The following is a 6,400-nucleotide window of genomic DNA, read 5'->3' as shown; positions in this document are numbered from 1 at the left end:
CTCTCCAACTTAGCCATCATTGCTGCCATGCTATCAGTAACTGAGTTCACCACCCCTCTAGTTGAGTCATTTCTTGGGTTATGATATTCTCTAGAGTGTTTAGAGAATTCTTCAATTAGCTCTTTTATCACTGGGGGTGGCTTCTTTGTGAGTGGTCCTTGCAAATCAAGGTCCTGCCTAGTTGTTACATTCACTCCATCATAGAAAATGGAGACTTCTTGTTGACTGTTTAGATCATGGTGTGGGCAGTTCCTTAGTAAGCCTTTGTATCTCTCCCATGCCTCATAAAGTGACTCTCCAACTTCTTGTTCAAAATTGGCTATGGCTTTCTTCAACTTGGCTATCTTTGAGGGAGGGAAAAATTAATCGATAAATTCCTCTTTCATTTTAGCCCAATTAGTGATGGATCCTGGAGGGAGTGATTTCATCCAATCTTTCACGGCCCCCTTGGCTAACTTGATAACTCTAGGTGTTAGATCTAGTTTAAGGAGTATTTTGGGTTGATTTTGGTCCTTAGAGTCATCCTTGTGAGTATGGGATACTCCAAGAGCTTAGTATGATGGATATTAGCATTTGGGAGGTCCCTTGTTCATAAAAATGTCATCTTGATGAGTTGTGTTGGCCCATGCATGAGTTTAGATGCTTATTATGGTTTGTATTAAGGTTTTGGTCCCATTAAACCATGAAAAGGAAGTAAAGTTTCCAACTTTACGTGTTAAGAGATCTCATTAGGGTCATATCTGAGTTTGGAAGTCATTTCTTAACCAATAAGAGCTTATTGTTGATTTTTTGGTGCCTGTCGAGTACACTGGGCGTACGGGGAGGTATGTTCAGCGTATTGTTGAATTGTGCATTGATTGTTTGTACTTTGTGTTTTGAGGGTGAGTACATAGGACATACCCTTCTGCTATGCGGGACGTACTCCTCAACATGTTAATTTTGGACCTTTTAAAGGCTTGGGCCTTGTTTAGCCATTGGATTTCTGACTTTAGGTCATGGATAGTCTGTGGGCTTTCTTGGTATTGGTCCCATGATGGGTTTTTGGGTCCAAGTAGGAAGTTGGGCCATATTGGGCTTTGGGATGCCATTTAGAAATTTGTGATTTTTGTGCTAATGGGTTCGATCTTGGTTTCGAGCCAAGTAAGAAAAGGGTAAAATGGTCTTCACCCTTTAGGATGTTGGATTATGGATTGGGCCTCAAATTTTTAGTTATTGGGTTAATTATTAATTAAGGTTGTATGTAATATCCCAAATTTCAGAAGTTTGAGTTAAGGGCTTAAAGTGTAAATTTAAGAAGGGACTCGACGAGTAGGTATATTTACTCGCCGAGTCGGAGCGGGTTTCCGGTCGCGAATTAAGTGACCAACTCGCCGAGTCGGAAGCCAGACTCGACAAGTTGGTGCTGGAATGAGAAAAACCCTAATCTCGAGGGTTGCACCCTATTTAAAGGACTTTATGTCCTTCCCTCAGCCTCCTTATTGTCCTTGAGAACCAGAAAACACTAAGCTCGTGTGTCTGAGGCCTTTAGAGGGAGATTGAAGCTTTAGAAGTTGTTTCTAGTGGAAAAAACTTGAAGATCAAAAGGGCTTGAATCAAGTGAGTGGTGTAGATCCAAAATCTACTTCAGTTTGGGCACATCTTGGAGGTAAAAAGCTGTTACCTTCCCCCTTGAGCATCTAAATCTATTCATGTATGATAGTGGGGGCCATTTTGGTATGTTTGAGATCTATTTTGGGTTTGGAGTTTAGATCTGAGGTTGCTACTTCAGATCTAGACTTGTGTTGGTCTAGAATGTCATAAAGCATCAGTCAAAGAGTTGTTGGTAAAGCCCCTTTGCTTAAGCCCTAGCCCTAGAGTGATTTGGACCCTTAACTCCTTTGTTTCATGTAACGTTTGCAACTTTACTTAGGGGTTATGACCTAGAAGAGTGGATCTGCAGTTTGGAGTCCCTGCATGGCTCATAAAGCCTCTGTATGGATGAAGGACTGAAGAGACTCGGCGAGTTCCTTGGGTGGACTCGAGGAGTCCTATGAAGATGGGCATGGACTCGACGATTTGGAAGAACAACTCGGCGAGTCTATTGAAGACTGCCTTAGACTCGCCGAGTCAGGTCGCAGAACCCCGACCTCTTTTGGTTAAGCTTCAGATCTGTGAGTCGGTTGGCGACTCAGTGAGTTGGTCAAAACGTAATTCTGAGATCGTTCAACTCGACGAGTCCTGGGGCGACTCGGCGAGTTGAGTCGTGTTATGGGAGTTTTCTGAGTATAAGAACTCGACGAGTCGATGGGTTGACTCGGCGAGTAGAGTCAATCAGGAAGGTTGACTTTGACCAAGACTTTGACCAACATTGACTTAGTTGACCATGGGAGGACAGTTTAGTCTAAGTGTTGTTATTGGTATGGGTTGCTCAGGGAGCTAGAGGAGCTGCATTTCGGAGAGTTGTCGGTTAGCAGCCGGAGGGTTATCAACCGAGTTCAGCAGTTCAGGTGAGTTTTACTTCCAGTAGGATGGGTCTACGACCACAATGCCGACCCGTCTAGTTAGCAGTAGTTTGTGGATTTCGGTCTGATGCAGTAGTTCAATGTGCTTGATGTCTTTGTGATTCAAGCATGTTTTTGTGTTATGTCTTTCGGACTTCGGTCCGATGCAGTATGCAGTATATGTGTTTATGCTAGTAGTTATGATTATGCTATGCCATGCTCAACCAGTTAGTTCGGACATTGGTCCGATGCAGTTAGCTGCACTTCGGACTTCGGTCCGATGCAGTTAGCCACACTTCGGTCCGATGCAGGGGGCAAGGCCCCAGTTAGTCCAGACTTCGGTCCGATGCAGGGGGCAAGGCCCTAGTTAGTCCGGATTTCGGTCCGATGTAGTGGGCAAGGCCCCGTATGTGCTTTATATGTTATTGTATGGTATGTGGTAGTTTTGGGGAGCTCACTAAGCTTTGTGTTTACACTTTCAGTTTTGGTTTCAGGTACTTCCGTAAGTATGGGGAAGAGCTCGGATTGATGGCATGGCACACACCATAGTTGCAGTTCATCCCTGGGAGTTTTATTTAGATATTTTGATATAATATTAACTTTAGTTTTGAATTGATACATTTACTATGGCATTTTGAGACATACGATTCATGGTTTTATTATCTAATAGTTGATGTTGCGATTTTTAATAATATTAAAACAAAAATTTTTAGATTGTATTTTGGGTCGTTACAAGTTGGTATCAAAGCCTTAGTTTGAGGGATTTGGGCACGCTTTCGAGTGTGTTTGAACTCAAACTGAGGAAATGGTAAAAGATTTTCAAGAGAGAAACGTTTTTGAAAAGAAGTTTTGAAAAAAGAACTTAGTAAGAAAAATAGTTTTCTTAAAAAGAGAAAAGGGTGTGGTGCATGCGATCAGCCGAGCTCAAGTAAGTACTCCCAAATTACGCATACAAGTTTATGTTATGATTATCAGTTTCAGTTTCAGTAGAACAACATGCTAGAATAGGACTTAGGATCTAGGAGGATGCCTTATGTGCCTGTTATATGTGTTTCAGCTTTATGAGAATTGTATGCTAGTATTAAGTAGACAGTAGTAGGATAGCCTGTTTAGGTTATGCCTGATATTATGAGCTTAGCATTGTAGCTAGTATAATTTCTTGTTATGAGGATAAAATTTGCTTGAGTTAGTTTCCTTCTTATCTGAATGTTGCGTGCTTTGTGCTTTGTAGGATTCTGAGTGATGGGAGTTTGCTGTTAGGTGAATACGTTAAGTCACATGTAATTAGGGTTGAATAATGTTAGAGGATTGGATTTGACCCTACTACATAGCCCTCGTTTGGGTCCTAACCGTTGTAGGGATGAGTCCCTTACTCGAAGGATTATCCGAGCCTCATTACATGTGATGGTATTCAGGTGATGGCTAATTGGCACTACAAGGAGACCTTCAACAACTGAGAACTGGTTTGGGTAGAGTCAGAGATTTCCCTAGTGGAAGCCGAGGATGAGAGTAGCAGAGATCAGTAGTAGTAGAAGGGACTTGGTGGAGTCGAGGAAATTCTTGAGGAAAGTACGGATAGATGTGGAAGGTAGTATGGGCCCGTATTATTGAAAGCAGAGGATCCGTACTCGATTCAAGAGGGGTCAAGACAAAACCAAGGAACTTGTAGAGTGTGTATATATCCCTCAGCAGTGATGAGTATTTTGATAGTTAATGTGATATATTTTCAGCATGGTGACATTGCGCGAGATACCATTTGGCAGTCTAGGTACTGGGGAGGGATCTGGCTCGGGTGTTGGAGCCGGGCAGCTTGACGATCATATGCGAGATTTTATTTCCGCAGAAATTATGCGCAACATCATTCATCAGACTCCTGTGATATTCAGTTCAATCAGGGAGGTCATCATGGAGCTTTTGGACAGTCGACTTAAGGCCTTTAGGGTCGGGACAGTTTCAGGACAATTTGGGGCTCGTGTAGAGCCCGATTCTTATGGATCCCAAGGATCCATCAGGGAGGGGAATCCTATTTTTAGCACTTACTATCAGGGATCGGGAGTGGGTGGTACACCTTACCCCCAGGAGAGTTCCCTGCAGGATTGGATTGCTGCGGAGGTTTTGTGGGCCCCCACGAGGAGTTACCCGACACCATTGGACGTGTCACTGATAGAGTGATCGAAGGGATAAAGAGGCGGACCTCAGCTATCCGGGAAGTGGGTGAAATGGTCAGGGTGACCCGGGAGCAGGAGATGTGTTCTGATAGTCAGTTGAGAAAGAGGAAGCGAGTTTCTGGTCTGGCTCAACAAGTTGGGCAGTCAGACGCTACCATGGATAGTGCCAAGGACCTGAGGAGTCGGGATGGTTGCTCAAGGAAGGAGGGAACACGGGGTGATGTGCACAGTAGGTCCAAGTGTGGAAGATGCGGGTGGAAGGGTCACAAACATCAAGAATGCACAGTAGAAGTAGAGTTATGCTATCGTTGTCATCAGCCTGGCCATGTTAGGGAGAACTGTCCCGTTCAGTGGTTGGGACTGCCTCGGTGTCATAGTAGGCTTCAAAAGACAAGGGGATTCGAGGGTTCTTTAGAGCAGGTTACGGGTATGTATTTTTTTTTCTCTCTGTCAGCTTATGTTATGGTGTTATTGTTATGGTACTGCATTGATATTAGTAGGTGCATATATTGGAGTACTATATTATCTGCTTGTGATTGAGTTAAATGCCATCTGCATACATTGGATTTTAGAATGGTAATTGGAGGACGTCCCCTGTAGAACAGGTTACTTCGGATACGGTAACTGTAGCATGTATATGTAAGCCTCGGAAGTGTCTCACTACTTTCGAGGTGTTATTCGAGTATAGACCAATTATAACCCCAACAGTGGTAAGCTAGAGTTTCCAGTGGAGTAGCTAGAGGACGATATGTTTGTGGTTCGAAGACATTTCCCCCTTAAGCATAGGTTCTTAGGATGTAGTAACTGAAGCAAATACAATCGGGGGTTTAAAGGTGCTCGATTAGTCGACAAGATTGGTAGGTCTGATGAAGGGTTAGTTGAAGTGCCAGCAGAGATAAATGTGGGTTGTCAGCGGACGAACCCCTTTAGATGATAGGAATGACGGGGAATCCTTTTCAATTTGTGAGTTGTAAGAATTAGCTAGACAAAAGTGGTGGAGAACCCTTCATGGATTCATGGTCAGTAGTATGCTAAACTTAGAAAGGGTTGGTAATCTTGTGTAGGAAGGGAAAGCAGCCCGAAGGGTCTCTTAGGTTCAGGAGTTCAGGAGTTGGAAGTTTGGAAAACTTCCCAATGTTGGTTTCATGTATTAGGGATTAGTATACGATTGGTTTGGGAAACCAAGTTGAAGAATTTATCGACGGAAAGAAAATGTAGCAAGGATGTAAGATTACCAGATAACTATAGCATTGGATAACTGAGGGCTGGTTTTGGAAATCAGGTTGGGGGATTGCTAGCAGGACTCGGGTGAGCCAGGGTGCCCTCGGAATAGTAGTTAGTGTTAGAGTCAGCAGGGAGAGTGTTGTAAGTCTGCGGGTGTAGCCGTAGCATTCACTAGAAGCCAGATAGTATTAGAGTGTTGTAAGTCTGCGGGTGTAGCCGTAGCATTCACTAGAAGCCAAATAGTATTAGAGTGTTGTAAGTCTGCGGGTGTAGCCGTAGCATTCACTAGCAGCCAGATAGTATTAGAGTGTTGTAAGTCTGCGGGTGTAGCCGTAGCATTCACTAGCAGCTAGATAGTGATAGAGTGTTGTAAGTCTATGAGTGTAGCCATAGAATCCACCAGGTTGGTAGATAGCATGAGCACGTTGTTAGGACGTGGAAGGAGCATTAGCTCGAAGAACGGGCGTAGCAGTAAGGATGTGGAAATCCATGAATTGGATTTCAAAATTATGTGGATGAATTAGACCT

General features: G+C 43.6%; 1 non-coding gene across 1 annotated transcript; it reads left to right on the top strand.

Moving 5' to 3' along the window:
• Window positions 1-231: 231 nt before the first annotated feature.
• On the top strand, window positions 232-338 carry LOC145007754 (small nucleolar RNA R71). The gene has a single exon (XR_013663122.1). It is a non-coding gene; the product is annotated as a small nucleolar RNA R71 (small nucleolar RNA).
• Window positions 339-6,400: the final 6,062 nt, after the last annotated feature.

This window comes from Lactuca saligna, chromosome 7 (assembly GCF_052625555.1).
Source record: "Lactuca saligna cultivar CGN05327 chromosome 7, ASM5262555v1, whole genome shotgun sequence".
In the NCBI taxonomy this organism is placed as follows: Eukaryota; Viridiplantae; Streptophyta; class Magnoliopsida; order Asterales; family Asteraceae; genus Lactuca; species Lactuca saligna.
Note: the sequence above shows the minus strand (reverse complement) of the source record. Positions and strands in the feature narration are given on the sequence as shown.